At 40.7% G+C, this 20,756-nt stretch overlaps 1 pseudogene; it reads right to left on the reverse strand.

Annotated features, from left to right (window-relative positions):
* Window positions 1-329: 329 nt before the first annotated feature.
* LOC136142105 (cleavage and polyadenylation specificity factor subunit 1 pseudogene) lies at window positions 330-1,021 on the reverse strand (annotated as a pseudogene).
* Window positions 1,022-20,756: the final 19,735 nt, after the last annotated feature.

Raw genomic sequence — 20,756 nt, forward strand, 5'->3', positions numbered from 1 at the left:
CACTGCAATCAAGGTACAGAACTGTTCCATCATCATGGAGATCTCCTTCATGCTATTCCTTTCTAGTCACTCCCCTCCCTTCACTATTCCTGATCCATGGCAACCACTAATTTATTCTCCATCTCTACAATTTTCTCGTTTTGAAAATCTGAAGTAAATGGAATCCTATAATATGTGACCTTTTGAGATTGCTTTTTTACACTCACCATCCTTGAGATCCATTTAAGTTATTGCATGTATCAATCATTCCCCGCTTACCCATTTCCCCGTGTTTTATACAAAAAGGGGGTAGAAAGCAGTGCATGGGGACGGTGGCAGCGTCCCTGGGTCTAGAAGCGGGTGGTGATGCCATAGGTCTCAATCAGGTCATCCACGACAATGCCAGGCATGGTGCTGATCTTGGCCAGCTCACAGTGATCCTCGGTTCTGAAGTGAAGACAGTGGTTGAGAAGCTGGGGCGAGGAAGGTCAACACCACATTCTGTAGGACATAGTCCACATGCTGCATCCACCCGTTGCAGGACTTGTGGCCAGCGCAGGTGTGGCAGCACAGTGGTCAGCCTGTTTTGCAGCTTCAGCAGCTGCTGAAGCCCGATGCCACTATCCAGTGTGACAAACCACGTGAAATGCTTGTTCTCCCACACTACTGACTTTTTGCCAGGCCCCTAGGTGACCCTCCACCTGGGGTCCTCCAGATCATGTTCACTTGGGTGCCCACGTGGACGTCTGCCCACTGCAGCAGGCATATGCCCCCAGAACTCTCCTTGGCTTTCAGCAGGTACAGGTAGACCATGAGCTTGTGGTCTTGGACAGACACGCTGAAGCCCAGCTGAGCATTGTCCACCATGAGGTCCATGTTGTACACCTTGAGGGTTTTTGTCATCCCAGAACCTGAGGCTTAGAGTCTTGCTGTCCTACTGGTAGCATAGCAGTGAGATGCTCTTCGGGACAGCCATGGCCAAGATGAAATGCTTCACACTGATTACCTGGTGGAAGTACAGTTGGGCGCTAATGGAGACCATGCCCCTCAGCTTGCTGGCCCACAGGCTCCACAGGAAGCTCTTCTGGCTGATGGCTGATACCAGATGGCAGTTTCAGTGACACAGGGTGGTCATAGGCCTCTTCTGTTCCTTCTCATATAGCACCTTGAGCTTGTTCTTGGTTATATGCTAAGTATATATTTAGTTTATTAAGAAAATGCTAAACTGTTTTCCAGAGTGGCTGTACCATTTTACATCCCCACCAGAAATTTATGAAACACCCAGTTTCTCCACATCCTTGCCAGCATTTAGTATTATCACTGTTTTTTTTTTAAGCTTAGCAGTTCTAGGAAGTGTCTAGTGATATCTCACCATAGTCCAAATTTGCATTTCCTTAAACGCTAGTGACATTGAGCATCTTTTTAGGTGTTTATTTCCTTCCATTTATCCTCTTCAGTGAAATGCTTCTTCATGTCTTTTGCTCATTTTCTAGTTGGATTATTTGTTTTATTTTACTGTTCAATTTCAAGTGTTCTTTATATATTCAATTCTTTTAGCCCTTGAAAAATGTTGTGCCATTTCATTCTGGCTTCTATGGTTTCTGATGAGAACCATGCCTTCATTCAAATAGTTCCCCTCCCCCTAAGTAAGGTGTCATTTCTCACTTGGTGCTTTCAAGATTTTTTCTTTGCCTTTAGTTTTCAAAAGTTTGATTATGATGTATCTTGGTTTGGATTTCTTTGCATTTATTCTGTTTGTGATTTGCTCAGCCATTGGATCTGTAGGTTCTTTTCCCAAATTTTGGAAAATTTCAGTCATTGTATTTTCCAGTTCTAAAATTTCCATTTGGCAGTCCCTATCAAAATACCCATGACATTTTGAGAAATCAATCTTGAGAAAAAAGAACAAATCTGGAGGTATAACCCTCCCAGACCTCAGATTATAGTACAAAGCTGCAGTAATCAAAACAGCGTGGTACTGGCACAAAACAGACACATAGCTTGATGGAAGAGAATAGAGATCCCAGAAATAAAACCACACACCTATGGTCAACTAATCCATGACAAAGGAGGCAAGAATATACAATGGAGAAAAGACAGTCTCTTCAACAAGTGGTCCTGGGAAAACTGGACAGCTACGTGTAAAACAGCAAGAACATGTGCTCACATTATATACAAAAATAAACTCAAAATGGTTTAAAGACCTAAATGTAAGAATGGAAACCATAAAATGCCTAGAAGAAAACATAGGCAGAACATTCTTTGACATAAATCATAGCAATATTTTTTTTAGATCAGTCTCCTAGGGCAAAAGAAATAAGAGCAAAAATAAATAAATGGGACCTAATTAAACTTAAAAGCTTTTGCACAGCAAAGGAAACCATCAACAAAACAAAAAGACAACATACTGAATGGGAGAAAATATTTGCAAATGATGTGACCGACAAGGGGTTAATATCCAAAATATACGAACAGCTTATACAACTCAATATAAAACAAACAATCCAATAAAAAAAAATGGGCAGAAGACCTGAATAGAAATTTTCCAAAAAAGACATACAGATGGCTAACAGGCACATGAAAAATTGCTAATTGTTAGAGAAATGCAAATCAAAACAACAATGAGATGTCACCTCACACCTGTCAGAATGGCTATCACCAAAAAGCCTACAAATAAGAAATGTTGGAGAAGATATGCAGAAAAGGGAACTCTTATATACTGTTGGTGGGAATGTAAATTGTTGTAGCCACTATGGAAAACAGTATGGAGGTTCCTCAAAAAATTAAAACTAGAACTACCATATGATCCAGCAATTCCATTGCTGGGTATATATCCAGGGAAAAATGAAAATACTAATCTGAAAGGATACACGCACCCCAATGTTCATAGCAGCCCTGTTTACAATAGCCAAGACATGGAAGCAACCCAAGTGCCCATCAACAGACGATTGGATTAAGAAGATGTGGTGTGCGTGTGTGTGCTGTAATATTACTCAGCCATAAGAAAGAATGAAATTCTGCCATGTGCAGCAATGTGAATGGACCTAGAGAATGTTATGCTTACTGAAATAAGTCAGACCAACACTGTATAATAGCACTTATATGTGGAATCTAAAAAAATACAAATGCATGTATATGCGAAACAGGAACTGACTCACAGATGTAGAAAACAAACTTGTGGCTAGTAAAGGGAAGAGGGACGAGGGGAGTGACAAATGAGGGGTATGGGATTAACAGACACAAACTACTATTTATAAAATAGAGAAGCAACAAGGGTATACTGTATAGCATGGGGAGTTATAGCCATTAGCTTGTAATAGCCTATAATGAAGTATAATCTGCAAAAATACTGAATCACTATGCTGTATACATGAAACTAATATAATATTGTAAATCAACTATATTTCTATTTAAAAAACTGTACTAAGGATACAATTTCCATTTGGTTCTCCTTTATGTCATCTATTTCTTTGCTGAGACTTTTTCATTCACTTCAAACCTGTTCAGAACTGCTCTTTGAAGCACTTTTATGTTGAATGTTTTAAAATCCTTGTCATATAATTCCAACATCTGTGTGACATAGGTCTTGGTATCTGTTGGTTGATTTTTCTTATTTGAGATTTTCCTGTTTCTTGTTATGACAAGTTATTTTCATTTGTATCCTGGACAGTTTTGACATGATGTGATGGGACTCTGGATCTTACTTAAATCGTCTGTTGAGCTGACCTCCTCTGATACCATGTCAGAAAGGGGATGCGGCCTTGTTACTACCAGTTAGAGGTGGAAGACCATATTTCCTACCTTGTTTTCACTGTGAGGCAGGAGAGGCACTTGTTACTATTGGGAAGGAGTAAAAAGAAAGACAAGAAGGGCACAGTTTACTGATCCCATTCTTAGCAGAGAGCAACGTTCTCTTCTCAGAGCCATGTTCTTTACTCCACCAGTAGGTGGCGCACATTTCCACAAGATTAGATTACAGAGCGCGTCGTTCAATGGGGCCCTTCTAAACCGAGCCTGATTTTAATAATAACCATTCTTTCTGAACTATGTACCTGGCTATTTACATTCACCATTTAGTTCTTAGCGCAGCGTTGTGGAGAAGCTATCATTATCCCCCACTTTAGAGATAAGGAGTCAGGCTCAGAGGTAAAATCTCTTGCTCAAGCCTGGATTCCAAACTACCTCTCTGATTCCAGAATCTCTGTTCTTTCCATCACACCATCACGCCAAGCGGTCTTTTGGAAAGCCTAAGGCAAGTTTTTCTAATTGGTGGAATTCTTGGGAGGCTCTCTTTGACTGGAGGGCTTTCTTAGTGCAGCTGCTGCAAAATGCAATAGGAGTCAGAGACTAATTTGGGCTGTTTCAGACCAGGCAAATCACTTAATCTGCATGCCTCATCTTCCTCTTCTGTCAAATGGGAATGATAAAATCTGTTCCACTTAATTCCGAAGGTGGTGTTATGGTAGAAGCGGGAAAGAGATGTGAAAACACTCTGCAAAATAGGAAACACTAGAAGAATGATGTATTCAACAGTTTATTTCTGGTCCATGACAAGAAATTGAGATTAAATGTTTCAAAACCTTAACAGAAAATTGACAGAGTAATTTTATGTCTGTTGAATATAATCAGAAAAGAATTGGGCTTGTATTTCTCTTTTGTTTTGATTTCATTTTTCTAGTCATTCACTTTTATTGTATTATTTAAAAGTATTGGTACACAATGGATTTGGGGGAAAATGGTCCTTCACCATAAATGGTTTGGGAAGCTCTGCTGTGATGAATATAAAGGAAGTATAGGACATGGACCGTGTCCTCAAGGAGCTCTCACGGTAGTAGGTGAAAAGGCATCACATTGGTTCTGAGAAAACACCACCACTACTCTGTGGGCTTGCACTGCTGCATGGAAAAGAAGGCAATACAGACCTGGATGGAATACAGAGTAGAGACCTGCACATTCTCAAAACCACTCTCTAAATGAACTCTCTTATTTGCGCCCTTAGAGCTTAGCAGTCTAATCTAAATAGAATTGGACTTCTCTCAAATAGAGGGCAACCTGATATGGGATTTATACAAAGTAAAATTTCTCATGAAAACCATCTGTCAAAAATTCTGCTGGGCCCAATTAGAGAACTATAAAGACTGAGTTTTTGCACAACACAGACTTTCTAGTGTATGCTCACAGGCTAATAGGATCTTTCTTTAGCTGACACTAAGGCAGGAAGCTGACCAACTCGCTCTTCAATCTAAATATCATCCTTGACAGGCTATTCAAAAATTTTTCTATATTACTTTTTAAGATACATAATTGAATAGGTAATACACTTCCATGGCACAAAATTGAGAAAGTACACAGCTCCACACCTTCCTATTTTTCATAGAATTTTACATATAAGCACATAAAGAGCATATATAAAATAGATAGCAAGGATCTACTTATAGCACAAGGAACTATACTCAATATTTCATAATAACCTATAAAGGAAAAGAATCTGAAAAAGAATATATATATATATATACATATATATATATATATATAACTGAATCACTGTGCTATATACCTGAAACTAACACAACATTGTGAACCAACTATACTTCAATAAAAAAGTTAAAAATTACATTATTTATTTGATCAATCCTCTTCTGATGGAGATCTTGTTGTTTTTTATTTTTATTATTACAAACAATTGCACACAATAGTTTACAGCTATGCAAACATAACTGAAGGAGAGATTCTTAGAAATGGAATTTTTGGATCAGCCTCATGTATTTGAAATTTTTATTGCTATTTCAAAGTCACCCTCAATTGACTAATTGCACTCCCACCAGCAATTTATGAGAGGACTCCTCCCACCTCCAGCTTTGTCAACACAGTATATTACCAACATTTTTATGCTTTACTGGGGTAACTCACTGTGGTTTTCATTAGTGTTTCTCAATCATGAGGTTAGCTACCATTATGTCCTAGAAACCATTTGTTAGTTTTGATACTCAGCTCTCTAGGTACAAGGTGGTTGTTTTTTATTTTTTAATTAATTAATTAATTTATTTATTTTTGGCTGCGTTGGGTCTTCGTTGCTGCACACAGGCTTTCTCTAGTTGCAGTGAGTGAGGGCTACTCTTCGTTGTGGTGTGCGGGCTTCTCATTGTGGTGGCTTCTCGTGTTGCAAAGCATGGGCTCTAGGTGCGTGGGCTTCAGTAGTTGTGGCGCATGGGCTTCAGTAGTTGTGGCGCATGGGCTTAGTTGCTCCATGGCATGTGGGATCTTCCTGGACCAGGGCTCAAACCCGTGTTCCCTGCATTGGCAGATGGATTCTTAACCACTGCACCACCAGGGAAGTCCAGTACAAGGTGACTGCAAATGATCCTAGATCACTCTATTTTCAGACTTAACCTACTGTCTTGATAGATTCCCTGAGCTACAGAACTTTGTTCATTTCCTTTTATTCTGCCCCATTTTTTTAGAACTATTCCAGGCATCCCTTGGGCACCCCAGATATTTTATTTTATTTATGCATGGTATTTTATTTTCTTTTTAATTGAAGTATAGTTGATTTACAATGTTGTGTTACTTTCTGGAGTACAGCAAAGTGATTCAGTTATACATATATACATATATTTCATATTCTTTTCTATTATAGGTTATTATAAGATATTGAATATAGTTCCCTGTGCTATGCAGTAGGACCTTGTTGTTTATCTATTTTATATATAGTAGCCTGTACCACTTATTTTATTTTAAAACTAGTATCCCTAGGGGCTAACACGTGCCTGGCACAATAGTAAAGACTCAAACAAAATGTGGAACAAATAAAGAACAATACCAGAAACATTCACTTACTACTTTACATGGTTATGTACTCATGTAACTATTTCACTCTGGATTTGCAATGACAATTTCAAAATTAAAGATAAAGCTGCTTTATTATTTACAATAGCCAAAACATGGAAGCAACCTAAATGTCCATCAACAGATGAATGGATAAAGAGGATGTGGTACGGAATACCACATGTGGTATGGAATACCACATACAATGGAATATTACTCAGCCTAAAAAAAGAATAAAATAATGCCATTTGCAGCAACATGGATGGACCTAGAGATTATCATATTAAGTGAAGTAAGTCAGGCAGAGAAAGACAAATATTATATGATACCACTTATATGTGGACTCTAAAAAAAGATACGCATGAACTTATTTACAAAACAGAAAAAAGACTCACAGACATAGATAACAAACTTATGGTTAACAAAGGGGAAACGGGGGGGGGGGAGATAAATTAGGAGTTTGGGATTAACATATATACACTACTATATATAAAATAAATAACAAGGATCTACTGTATAGCACAGGGAACTATATCCAACATCTTGTAATAATCCCTAATGGAAAAGAATCTGAAACATAATATATATCTATATCTATATCTATATATATCTGAATCACTTTGCTGTTCACCTGAAACTAACACAACATTGTAAATTAACTGTACCTCCATTTTAAAAAATGGTTAAAAAAAGATAAAGCTGCTTTAGATATGACAGTTTAGGTGCCACTGTGACCTATTGCTCTAAAGGTTTTTCTTTTGCAAAATTAACTCTAAAATGCTACATTTTATTATACAGAGAAATCCACTGTTTTATTGTATCTTTATAATTAACTTTTAAGATCACATTGTGTTTACTCTTTACTTTGTAAGACCTGGAATGGCTCTTGACCAAAAGTCTGCTGACCACTGTGGGGGGTTGGGTGGGAACATTTTTTTCAAGTTTTTCCAAGGATGGGGGAGGAGAACAGAGGGTCTCATTTATGTTGATCTATCTACACTCTTTTGGCCAGATCCACTTGTGACCGTGTACACACACTTGTGGGGCACCTGGCTAAGGTTCTCATGGGGAAGAGAACAGAGTTAACAGAATCCATACCTCCTGATTAAATTATTAACTTTGCCTCATTAGCACCACACTCTAACCATTTCACTTGGGAAGGTATTGTTGTATAGGCATTTATTACTCACCACATAAATAACTCCTTCAAAACTTGTGGATCCAAAGGAGCCTTATTAATCATCATCACCATTAATAGTAATACTAGCTCACATTTATCGAGCACTTAACATTTTCCAACTATTTAAAATCTATTAATACATTTTATCCTATTATTCATGTTACAGATAAGAAACCTGAAGGAGAGTGAAACTTGAACGACGTGACACAGCTAATAAGTGTCTGAGTCTGGTTGGTTCTGAGCCCAGGCAGTCTGGCTCCAGAGTCGATTCACGTAACTGGTTTTGTTTTGCAATTCGCAAAAGATAGAATGTTCTTTTATGAAGTGTACTCCTAAAACAGGAACTGTCAGCGGTCAGTGGCGACACCACGTGGTCATCTGGTTGTACTGCAGCCCTCATACTCTCCATAAATCACTCCTGCCCAAGCTCTCCCAAATAAACCCGTATTCCACGTAAAGCCAATATTTGCTCGCTCTACAGTGGTGGCTTCCAACCAGATTGCCATCCTGCAACCATCTTTTTCTTGTCTCATAGGGAAAGGCATCTTTTCCAAGCTTAGCTTGTATTTTGCATCTCATTTCTATTTCATGTATTTTACTCCACTATTTATCCCCTCCTTTTCTTGCCTCTTCAATTTCTGTTTCACTAGTGTCTCTTCCTGCTCAACCTACAGGTAAGCTCTGGTTTCTCCTATCCTGCAACGACAAAAACCAAGCAACCAACCAACCTCTCCTTGAACAATTACTCCAAATTCACCTTCTTAAAGAAGAGTGACAGATATTAACTAGACTTATTGTGGTAATGATAGCGAGTCAGCACACCTGAAACTAATATAATGTTATATGTCAATTATACCTCAACTACAAAAAAAGAAGTGTCTCAATAAAGGGATTACCTTGCTCAAAAACCTTCTTTTTCAATCACTTTCTGAATTAAGTACAAATCTCAGTCCAACATTCAGGATTCTCCAAAATTGGGCCTGAATTTACCTTCTGGTTACATCGCCTACAACTTCCATACACTTCTTTACCCTAAGCTTCAACCATGGAAGACTACTCATAGGTCCTCATATGTGATTTCTTGCCTGCACACCTTTGTACAAGGTGTTACCTCTGCTTGCATTTACCATCATCAGAGGACTCAGCACAACCTGCCCTGATTCTTTCTAGTCGCTTGTGGCTATCCCCCACCCATGCACCCACCCACCTATATACTGCCAGTGCCTGAAAGCAGAGAATAAATGTTCTCAGGTGAGAAAGTAAAAATTAGCTTGAACTGAGAAAGCAAAAACCTGGCCTTTCATCAGGCTGGAATAACAGACACAAACAAAACCAGCTGTAACTTTAATGGGGAACAATATTTCTCCCAGAGACATGCTGCAGCTGTAAGAGGGTAACAGTCGCCTTATCTGAGTGACCACCATGTTTTTTACTCACTGAGAAACTTTGTTTTCTACAATCATAGACTATCAGGAACTTTGCTGCTTGAAATCATATCAGTGAGAATAAAACATCCCACATCTGTCTGGAGTACATACGTTTCTTGGATCCAGAGAAGCAGCCTCAATTTCCAATCCAGGTGCAGAGCTTCAGATAAGGGGTATCTGGACACAACATTCCACATATATCTTTACTTTGTGGTTCCCAAGGAAACAGGACTCTGGGTTCACTTCGAAGTCCAGACCTGATGTTGACCCCTTCACACAGCCCTGCTTTGAGCTTACTAAAACAATGCTTCATTTAAAATTCACTTAAACTCCACCCTTCCCCCCAACACCATAATGACTTTTTTTTTGTTTGGTAAGATGTCCCATGGTTTCTCTGGTGTGCCGTCTCCCTTGTTGCAATAGGTCCAAAAGCCGGACTTTTTTGATTATAGATTTGTCCTTGGTGGCCTAGTGCTGACTGGTCTAGGATACAGGTTTTGTATCCCACACCACTTAGCTTGCCCAAAGCAGGCGTTCAAAATTGTTCACTACAGTGGACTCTGAATTAGCGTACTGGGGTTCTACTTAGATTACCTGGATTGATTATATAAATTCTAGTCTCAGTTCTGCCAGTAAATAATTAGCTGGATCATGTTAAGTGGGTCAACAAACCCCAAGGGCCTGTTTTCTCTTTTGTAAAATGAGGGGCTGTTTCTTCCAAACCTAGGCCAAAGGGCTTTGCAGTCAGGTAGACCTAGGTTGGAATCCCAGTTCTACCCCTTACCAGTCTTGTAATTTTTGCTTTCCTGAGCCTCTATTTTGTAATTATTAAAATGGAGACAATACCAAAAACCGCAGTGTAGATTTTCCAGTGTTACTATGACGATCGAGTTGGCTGTTACAAGCATCACTATATTTGATCACTATTCATACTATTCATACCACTATTATGTGAGCTCGGACAACCTTTCTGTGCCTGTTTTCTTTTTTTTTTTTTTTTGCGGTACACGGGCCTCTCACTGCTGTGGCCTCTCCCATTGTGGAGCACAGGCTCCGGACGCACAGGCTCAGCAGCCATGGCTCACGGGCCCAGCCACTCCGCGGCACGTGGGATCTTCCCGGACTGGGGCACGAACCCGTGTCCCCTGCATCGGCAGGTGGACTCTCAACCACTGCGCCACCAGGGAAGCCCCTGTGCCTGTTTTCTTATGAATAAAAGTGGAGAAATAATAGTACGTACCCCAGTGGGGTTATTGTGCACGTTAAATGAGATGAAAAAAGTAAAGGGCTTAGAACAGTGCCCGGCATATAATTAGAGACTCAAAATACGTGAGCTAATGTAATTAGTATTAGATTTCTACCACTAACTATTCTGTGGGCCAGAAGCTCAGAATAAACAGTTTCGTTTTAAGAACAAAACCAAAAAAACATACCGTAGGCTCGAAAGACTGAAACATAAAGGAGCATTTCTTTTTCAAAAGCAATTGACACGCCCAGCACTGGGTTAGGACCCGCCCAGTCCTCATTAAATATGGCAGCGAGCAGGGCCGACCTATTGCGGCTGCGCGCGCGGAAACTCCTCAGAGCACCGCCTTCTCCGCGGCTCTCCCCGCCCTGCTGCCTCCTGGGCGGGCATCACCTCCTCCGCGCTTCAGCAGAGGTGTGGGGAGAGGGCTGGACGGGGCGCGCACGCGCAGGCGGCGGCCGTGCTTGGCAGATCCTTGCGAGGCGTCTGTCACATGAGCCGCGCGCCCGCTCCGTTCCCCCTCCTCCCGGCTGGGCTGTGAATGAAGCTCTGCAGGCTACGTGGGGCGCTAGCTCAACTTAGTGTCCCGGACGCCAGAGCCGACTGAGCGCTCGGCCCGCCGGCGGCGAGCACGGGCTCTGCCGCTCCGGACCTCGGCGACAGGTAAAGACGAATGGGCTGTTCCTACCCCAGCAGGTCCTTGGCGGGCCGCTGGCCCCGGCCCACCGCCGGAGCACTCCCTTGGGCTCAGCGACACAGGGGAAGCGCTCCCCAGCTGGCTCCGTCCCCGGGAGATGGGGGTTCCCCGTGCCCGGCCGCTGCTGCTTGGCACTCGGAGGAGTTAGACCGGCCAGTTCTAGCCAGTGCAGGGCGGCATCTTCCAGGGAGCCCAGCCCTATTCTCCGAGCCAGGGTCCCTTCGCTGTCCCAGCGAAGTTTCCTAGCGGAGCCGCGCCAAGCCCGACCCGCTTTTGAATGGGGGAGGTTAGCTGCAGGCGTCCCTTTTCCAGGACTGGGGCAGGGTGGCTTTGGCTGGTAAAGCCCTGTCGAGGCCCCGTTCTTATCCATCCTGCTCTGGACTGGCAGGTTTGTGTGGGTCGTAGCGAAGCCGAGTCCACACTCTCGGAAAAGTAGTTGCTGCGTTTTCCTTTTCCCACTTAACGCGGGGAGCTGGTTCTCTCTAGACTTTACAGGCTTGCGCTTGAGCGCCTTCACCCACCCCAAGGGCAAAACTTTACCTTCACATTGATGCGCGTGTACTTTATTAATATTTCAGAGCAAATCAGTTTCCAGGAGTGCCAAGTGAAGTTGTACGTGTGCCCGTGTGATAACGTCAGTGTAAGCTACCCCGAATAAGTGAGGGAAATCCAGAAGTGTGGAGTACAAAAAGCCAGTAAGAATCTGCTTTATGAACGCTTCATACATTTATTAGCAACTACCCGGGTTTGACTACGGAGATGTTAAATTCTCCTGGTCCCACGAGGCGCGGAGCAGTACTATTTAACTGCGCGCTAAATAAGAGGGAAAAAAAGGCAAACCAAAACAAACTGTCCTAGGTTCCAGATAAGTCATCAGAGCGCTTTTTCCTGGTGAATTCATCCTGGGACTTTGTGAGTTCCTAGTTTTCTTGGACTTCACAAGCCTTTCCTTATCCAAAGCGTTGTCTTTTCTCTATCGGCTTTTTTGGGATTAGTGTACACATTCACACTTTAGTCCTTTAAAAAAAAGGTATTTAAAAAAGGCCAAAATGATGGCTCTCAAGTTCGTATTAGTCTTCAGTATGTATACGTTAGCGTTTTCACTTAAGGGGTGGAGGTGTTGCTTGTATGAAAGCTATGGAAATAGCAATCTGCTTTGAAGTTCCCCAGGTCAAAAAGGTGAGGACTTTTTCTTAGAAAAAGCAGATTGGCTTGTATGCTACATAAGGAAGATTTAATGAAGAACTTGTTTAAATGGACAAGAAAAGCATTTAATATATTCACCTTCTGAATCAAACGAAGTAGTCAGACCTTTCATTTTTTTCTCCCATTCCTAGCGCCTTTCATATCCTTCCAGGTAGTACTGTCCTAAGACTGAATTTGACATTTTAAAAATAGGAATTATCTGAATTAATTTGGTTTTACTTAAATTAGCATTCTTTTTTTTACATTTTTCTTTTCCTTTGGTTCTTTTCTTTCCTGATTTTAAAAGCAGTCTATGCTCTCTACAGGACATTGGCAAAATGTGGGAAAATATAATGAAGCGGAGAGGAAGCACCACGACCTAGAGGGCATCGCTCTTCAGTTTTTATTGTGCCTTCTTTTCTTTTCCTATACGAGATCTGTTTTAAAACTTTTAGTCACAAAATTTCCTCTCCTTTCTACAAATTTTTTGTTGCAGAGTTGGGTGTTTTGGGGAGGTTGGGGAGGGCATCGGATATTATGCTGTTCTTCATTCCCCCAAAGTGTGGAACTTTGAGATAGGAGAGACGCTTAATGGTTATCTCATCCAACCACCCATCCTTTGAGATTCTGAAACCCACTTACTGAAGATCCAGTGATTCATGCAGAATTGGACAGCACTCAAGGGCAATATTAACTGACTCCAGATCTCCCCATTTTTTTTTTCTGTGATATCTTGTTGCTTAGGTGGAAACTTAACACTATCCATGTCTGCTTATCTTTGAAAGAGAGGTCCAGAGAGGGACAGGAGATGATTTTCAAGGATTTGAATGTTTTTCATTTAGGTATTGTTTTCCTGTTGATATTTTCAGGTTCTGGGCTTGAGCATCTTGCAGAAAACGAGACGACACAGCTGCTGTTCCATCTACATCCCAGTCGAGTCTCCCTACAAAACTGGGGGGTCCGGGAAACTCTGAGCCTGTGACCCCAGCGTGGGAGAGAATAGGATCAAGATGGCCATGTGGCAGGGTAAGAAGTTAGCACTTATGCCTTCAACTGGTTTTTCCTCCTCTGTTTTCTATCCCAGCCCAACCCTCCAAGCCAGTGGCAGGCAGCCAGGCAGCGGTTTCTTTAATTTAACCCTTTGTCTTCGCCAGGACAAAGCATATTGGTTTAAAAGGAGTTGCTGCTAGCTGGAAGTTCAGATTATTTTAAAGTAGGGGTAGAGGGGGGTGTGTGTTTGGGGGGGTAGGAGTAGCGGGAAAATGTAGTGCCAGGAGCATTTTCAAAGAACTCCCTTCATTTTAACATGTGCTCGTGGGGGTTATAGGTGAAGAGATGGAGGATATCTTTTCATATTTCTGTTTTTTATTTGGTTCCGGCAAATTTCTATCATAAGGTTTTCAAAGGTCGGGGAGACAGATGTCAGCACCTCCTTGACTTCCTCTTCGCAGTAAAGACTTGAAAGCATATTTAGCGTTATAATGATTATATTTGGTGATAGAAGGGAAATGCCTGTTTTAATATTATGGAACGACTTGAGAGCAAAGCTCAGTGATGTCTTGCCTGATAGACTGTATCCCTTGTGAACCTGTGAATTCTTACCACATATAAAGTTACTTTTTTTTTGGTGGGGTTGGGGATGGTGCCCTTTGGGAGAGTATCAGAATCTCCAGGGGTGTGTGGGATTTTTATGTTTATCAGAAGGGAATGTGGGTTTAAGAAATGGTAGACAAACACTACCCAAATTGGTCTGTGACCCACAGAAGGTTAAGGGCCACTTATATGCAGTAGAATGAAAGGAGCTTGAATGTCCATAAATATTCAGTAGGTAGGTTCGTTGGTGGTCTAATGTATCTTTTAAAACCGTCTCCAGTTGGTTACAGCCGTAAGAAGAATTTTTGATGTGTGAGGGTTGTCAATTTAAAGATACTTTTTGATGTGAGATTCGGCCTGTATCCCTGCTTTGACTCACACAATGGGCATTTATCAGGAGGAGTTTGAATATTCTTGTTTAAATCCTGAGACATTCTTTCATTCAACAAGTAGAATACAGAGATGAGTAAGATGCAGAACCCTAGAGGGTTCCTTGTCTTATGGGGGAGACAAACATACAAACAAATAATTGTGTCAGGTTGAATAAGTGTTATAATAGGGAGAGATGCAAAATGTGATGGACGTCCAGAGAAAAGCATGATGAACTGTGAGTTTTGAGCTGGGCTAAAAAAAAATGAGTGGGAGTTTGCCAGATGGGCAACTGAGAGAATTGCATCCTGGGCAGACAGAGAAGCACTGTTTGGGAACTTCCAAGTTGCTCTGTTGGACTCGTGTGAGATGTGTGGGCCACGACCTCAGATGAAGCAGGGAAGGTAGTTGGAGGCTGGATAACAAAGAACCTTGTATGTCCTAGGAAGGATTTTACACTTTATCCCGAAGACAAAGATTCTAAACAGGGAAGTAACATAATCAGATTTTGTTTTAGAAAGATTACTTTGGCAGCAATGTTGAGGTGGGGTTGGAGCCGGAGAGAATGAAAGCCAAGAGGCAGTTGGGAGGTTTCTGGTATATTGGTTTAGGGAAGAGATGGTGAGGGTCTGAGCAGAAGCAGGGGCAGCAAGGATAGAGAGAATGGGTTGAATTCTAGAAACGTCCTGTGACTAGATGCAGGGAGGAACCGAGCCTGGGTTGACAGCCAGTTTGGGTGCCTGGGGCCGGTGGTGCCATTCACTGAGATGGGGAAGATGGGAGGTAATGAGAGGGGCATGGGGACTGTGGGAAGTTAGTGTGCCGCATTTGGTTTGGTCTGTTTTGTTTGAGACACCTGTGAGCTGTCAGGTCAATGTTTAAAAGACAGTCCTGAAAGTATAGAATTAGAGTTTGTGTAAGTGGGGAGCTAAAGTTTTGTTCCTAATGATGCATAAAGAGCTTGTGTGTTTTCTCTCTTTTTGATGGAAATGTCATCAGTAGTTAATGATTTATAATAAAAAACATTTTAATGGATAACAATTCTTAATAAAAATGTCATAATTTCTTAATAAGTAATATATTTTGCTATCTCAGGCCCTGAAATCCGATCTGCTTAAGATTACATTGGAGGAAAACAATTTTTCTAGCATTAGTGAAGAGGGGAGTATTCCACAGAAATAACTGCAATCATTCCTTGTTTTCTGCAACCTCTGAAGTGACAAGCATAGTACAATGATAGTTTGGGTGGCGGTATGGTAGAGTAGTTAAAAGTATGGGTCTAGGTTCAACTCCGTTGGTTCTGTCACTTGGTAGCTGTGAGACCTTGGGCAAGTCCGTTAATCTCTCTGTCTCAGTTTTCTCTTTTGTAAAATGGGGATAACAATAGAACTCACCTTATAAGGCTGTTGTGATGATTAGTTAATATTAGACAAAACACTTGGAACATAGTAAGTGTCATATAAATGTGTGCCATTATTATTAGTAGTAAGACATTTAGAATATTGTCTATCATATAAGTGCTTAGTAAAATTTAGCAGTAGCTGTTATTGTTACTACTACTACTTCTACTGCTGTCATTATTATTTGCTATAGCCTGGAGTGGGCCTGGCACCCTGTTCTGTGGCGGGAATTTCAGGTTGTTCTTGGAAGGCCTGCCCTGTAGTCATCTGTTTGGGTCTTTATGTAGAGGTTAAGATATGAAGAGATCCTTAGAAAACATCTAGCCCAACCCCTAGAGGTTAAGTGACATACCCTCGGTCAAACAGGTTAATAGTAGTGATAGAACTAAAACCCAGGTCTCCTGATTCCCTATTCCAGTTTTCTTTCCATGGACTCGTGGAAGAGGGAATGTGTGGGTCTGTCCTCAGTTCAAGGGAGCTCTGAGTCAATCTCTGGATCTAGTAGAGGAACTCTAAAAGCTAGAGGAAGCCAAGTGTCGTTAGTCTCTTGGATCAGTCCTGTCTAGTTCCTTCATAGAGAATTGGATCCGAATTGCCATGCCTCTTTAACATGGCCAACATTATTATTTTTGACTTCGTTTGATGGAGTCCTCTAAGACATTTCCTGGACATTTTAAACAGAGTGTACTGGGCATAATTTAATATCTTTGATAACTTAGGGTCATCATTAATAACATCAGTTTCATTGGTCTAATGGTCAAGGAAATATTGGAGAGAATACTAGCCAGTTTAGGGCGGGATGAGAGTGGAGACTTGTGTTGTCAGATCTCATTTATTTATTCAATTAACATCAAGCACCAGTTGTGCACCAGGCACTGTGCTCAGCTCTAGAGATGCAGTGGTCAGTAAAAACAGGTATGGGCTCTGCTCTCACGGAACTTTACCAACGAGGATAAAAGTAGAATTTCAAGCTTATGAAATGCTTTATTTAACAAATGTGCTGAAGTAACTTGGAAAAATGACACCAACGTAAATTTAGAAGGATTAAAATAGGGTTTCTTAATAAAGGAGGCTGGTGCATCGGAATTGCCTTTTAAAAATATTCCTGCTCAGCTCTATTTACAATAGCCAGGACATGGAAGCAACCTAAGTGTCCATCGACAGATGAATGGATAAAGAAGGTGTGGCACATATATACAATGGAATATTACTCAGCCATAAAAAGAAACGAAATTGAGTTATTTGTAGTGAGATGGATGGACCTAGAGTCTGTCATACAGAGTGAAGTAAGTCATAAAGAGAAAAACAAATACCGTATGCTGACACATATATATGGAATCTAAATAAATTTAAAAAATATATATATATGGTTCTGAAGAACCTAGGGGCAGGACAGGAATAAAGACACAGACGTAGAGAATGGACTTGAGGACACAGGGAGGGGGAAGGGTAAGCTGGGACGAAGTGAGAGAGTGGCATGGACTTATAAATACTACCAAATGTAAAATAGATAGCTAGTGGGAAGCAGCCACATAGCACAGGGAGATCAGCTCTGTGCTTTGTGACCACCTAGAGGGGTGGGATAGGGAGGGTGGGAGGGAGACGCAGAGGGAGGAGATATGGGGATATATGTATACGTATAGCGGATTCACTTTGTTATAAAGAAGAAACTAACACACCATTGTAAAGCAATTATATACTCCAATAAAGATGTTAAAAAAAAAATTCCTGCTCAGTTCTCATCCCCCCCAGTTGTGATTCAGTCTTAAGACCTGAGCATTTAAAGAAGTGCTGTAAGCAATTCTGATGTGTAATCCTGTTTGGGAACTGCTGCATTAAAGAATTAAAAGTTAAAAAAAGAAATTATAAAGAAACTGAAAAAATACAGAATACTCATATAATCGTGGGATAGGGAAGATCTTTGTATGCATAATATGAAAGGTAGAATAATACAGTTTTAACTGTGAAAATTTAAAATTTCTGCACAAAACCATAAAATTAATGAGAAAACTGGAAACAGTTGCAAAAAGACTCATTATCCTTAATATGTAAAGACTTAACAGCTCAGTGAGAAAAATACAAGTATTTTACTAGAAAAAATGTGCAAAGCGTGGGAGTAGGAAAATACATACTCAAATCCAAATGGCCAATAAACATGAAAAGATGTTCTATCTCAGTAGTAGTCAAAGAAAGGGGGAATTAAAATAGCATACTGTTTTCTCCAATATAATTTGCAGTGATTAAAAGGGAATGACAAAACACAGCTTTGGCAAGGACCCGAGGGAGCAGGCATTTGCATACACTTCTGGTGGGAATGTCAATTTGGCAATATTCATCAAAAGCTTTAAAAACCGTGTTTACCTTTTCACCCTGCAATTCCTTTTCTTGGAGCTCATCCTGAGGAAATAATGAAGGATGTGCACAAAGATGTATCAATAAGGATATCGATTGCAGCATTTTCTATACGAGGGAAAATTGATAACACTTGCATTCTGATGCATTGATACAATGCAATACTATAGTTACTAAAAATGATACTGTGGAGTTATTATACTTATTAACATAGAAATAGGTTCATGATATGGTGTTAAATGGTGGGGTTGGGAAGCACATCCCAAATTATCAGTAGTTAACAGTGTGGCCTCTGGGCTTAAGAGCTGGATGGAAATCCCAGCTTTATGAGCTTCGTGGTTTTGTGAAGTTACTTACCTTAGTGTTCCTCAGACTTCCACATCTGTTAAAAGAGGGATAAAATAGCAGCGAAGCTAACAGTTCTCAACTTGTACGTCCATTAGGATCACCTGGGGATTTTTTAAGCCCACCCAAGCCCAGGCCTCACACAGGCCGATTAAATCTGAATCTCTGGGAATGAGATGCAGCACTCCGGGAATTTTGAAGCCCCTGGTGACTCCAGTGTGCAGACAAGTTAGGGAACTGCTGAGCTAATATATAGGACGGTTGAAAGGATTAAATCAGAAAATCACGGTGCCTGGCATGTGGTAAGTACTTAATACATGATAACTATTATTAGTAACTGTTACTTTTTCTTATTAATAGTATGGTCCCATATTAATATATGTGGTGTGTCCATGTATGTTTTGTACAAAGAAAAGTCTAAGAGGATAGACACAACGAGTATTTTAAAAAGAAATTGCGGTTGACTTTATTTTTACTTATTTGTATCTTCCATTTTTTCTGTACGTAACATGGGTTCCTTGTTAATTTTTAAAGGTATGATTTCTGAAGGAAATATCAGATATATGTACACAGCTTTATATACTAAGGTATTTATAAGTGGTGAAAAACTGAAGACAATTTCCATAGTAGGGGAATGTTAGTAAATTATGGCAGGTCCACAGATTAAAAATCCAGACCAATGCTGAGGAAAATCTTCATGACATAATGGAAGAGTATTGGGATTATTCCTTTTCTGTCTTCAATTTAAGTGGGGCTTTGTGTATATCTCTGTCTTTACATGTTATGTATATACCTGTGAATGTATATATCCACCTTTGCCAGCGTGGATCCCTCAAGTTGGGACTGCGTAACTAAAGCAGTTGCAGTTTTATTTTTTTACAGCTTTTTTTCCCCCCAAATGATTTGTAGTTGTGTGTGTAGCACTTTGCCCTGCTATGGGTGCTCTGCAGTAAAAACCAAATCTAATATATTTCAAAAAAGAAAATACCTATGAATGTGACAATAAATACAGAATAGATGGGAATTATCCAAAGTTGTTGACATGGCTATCCCTAGGTAGTAGGATGCATTTATATTTTTTCCCTTTTATTTTTACTTTCCAAATTTTATGTAATAAATATGTATTACTTTTAATAATTTGGAAGTGAGGTATAAAATAGCAGTGCCTCCAACAAAGAGTGAATTGTGTGGGCTTCTGGACAACTGTTTCAGCCTCTCTGTGCTCCCTTTGCCTCCAAATTAAAGAAAAAAAAAACCAACCAAACTCCTGAGGGTTTGGTTAGAGCAGTTTTTTGCTACTAATACTTCCTCAAGTACTCTTGTAACTTTTAGCTGTCTCTCCTACTGACTCCAAAAACTCTTTTGAGAGTGAGATTGGGGACAGGGAAAGTGTACAAAAATGGAGAAATTACACTTAATTTAGTGTGGAAGTTACATAATAAGGTGAAGTGGCAAAATATGTCAGGTAAGGGTGAAAATAAAACAGTTGCAATGAGAAACTGTTCTGTTGGCTTCAGATCCAAAGGAAGTAAGTTTCAACTTTGCAGTTTTTTTTAAGCACATCACAGTGTATTTGTAAACACTCTGGTGATTTAGCTAACACTTGGGGGCCAAGGGGAGCATCACAAAGCAGTCAGTGAGTTGATAACAGAACTTCAGTGTGAAATCTAGATGGCTGTGTGGCTTGATAGTTGGACCACCATCACCTAGGCAAAGCCATCTGGTTCTGTTCTGTTGATCAAAACGTTAGTATCTGTGTGTCTCATCTCCGACAGGTACAAGAAATGACTTCTTTGTCTCTCTGCATTATTGCCCTTCCACAACTCCTCAGCGGGGCAGAATGGGGGCAGGGGAGAAGGATTATGATGAAAAACGTTGAATAGGGGGTAACTAAAACCAGTCTTTCAGAAATTTTTTCTGTAAGAGCCAGTCATTCCTTCCCAAGCGTACACTGTGGAAGGAACATGGGCCTTGGAATCCGATACACCTGGATCTGAACCCAGCTCTGCCAGTTGGTAGCCAGAGTTCCCTAAGCTCCAAAAGCCTCAATTGTCTCCTCTGGGGTCAAGTGTAGTCTCTGGAGACAGACTCCCTGGGTTTGTATCCTGGCTGTGTCACTGATAGCTATGGGCAAGTTATTTCATCTCTGGGCCTCACC

Source organism: Phocoena phocoena, chromosome X (genome assembly GCF_963924675.1).
Source record: "Phocoena phocoena chromosome X, mPhoPho1.1, whole genome shotgun sequence".
In the NCBI taxonomy this organism is placed as follows: Eukaryota; Metazoa; Chordata; class Mammalia; order Artiodactyla; family Phocoenidae; genus Phocoena; species Phocoena phocoena.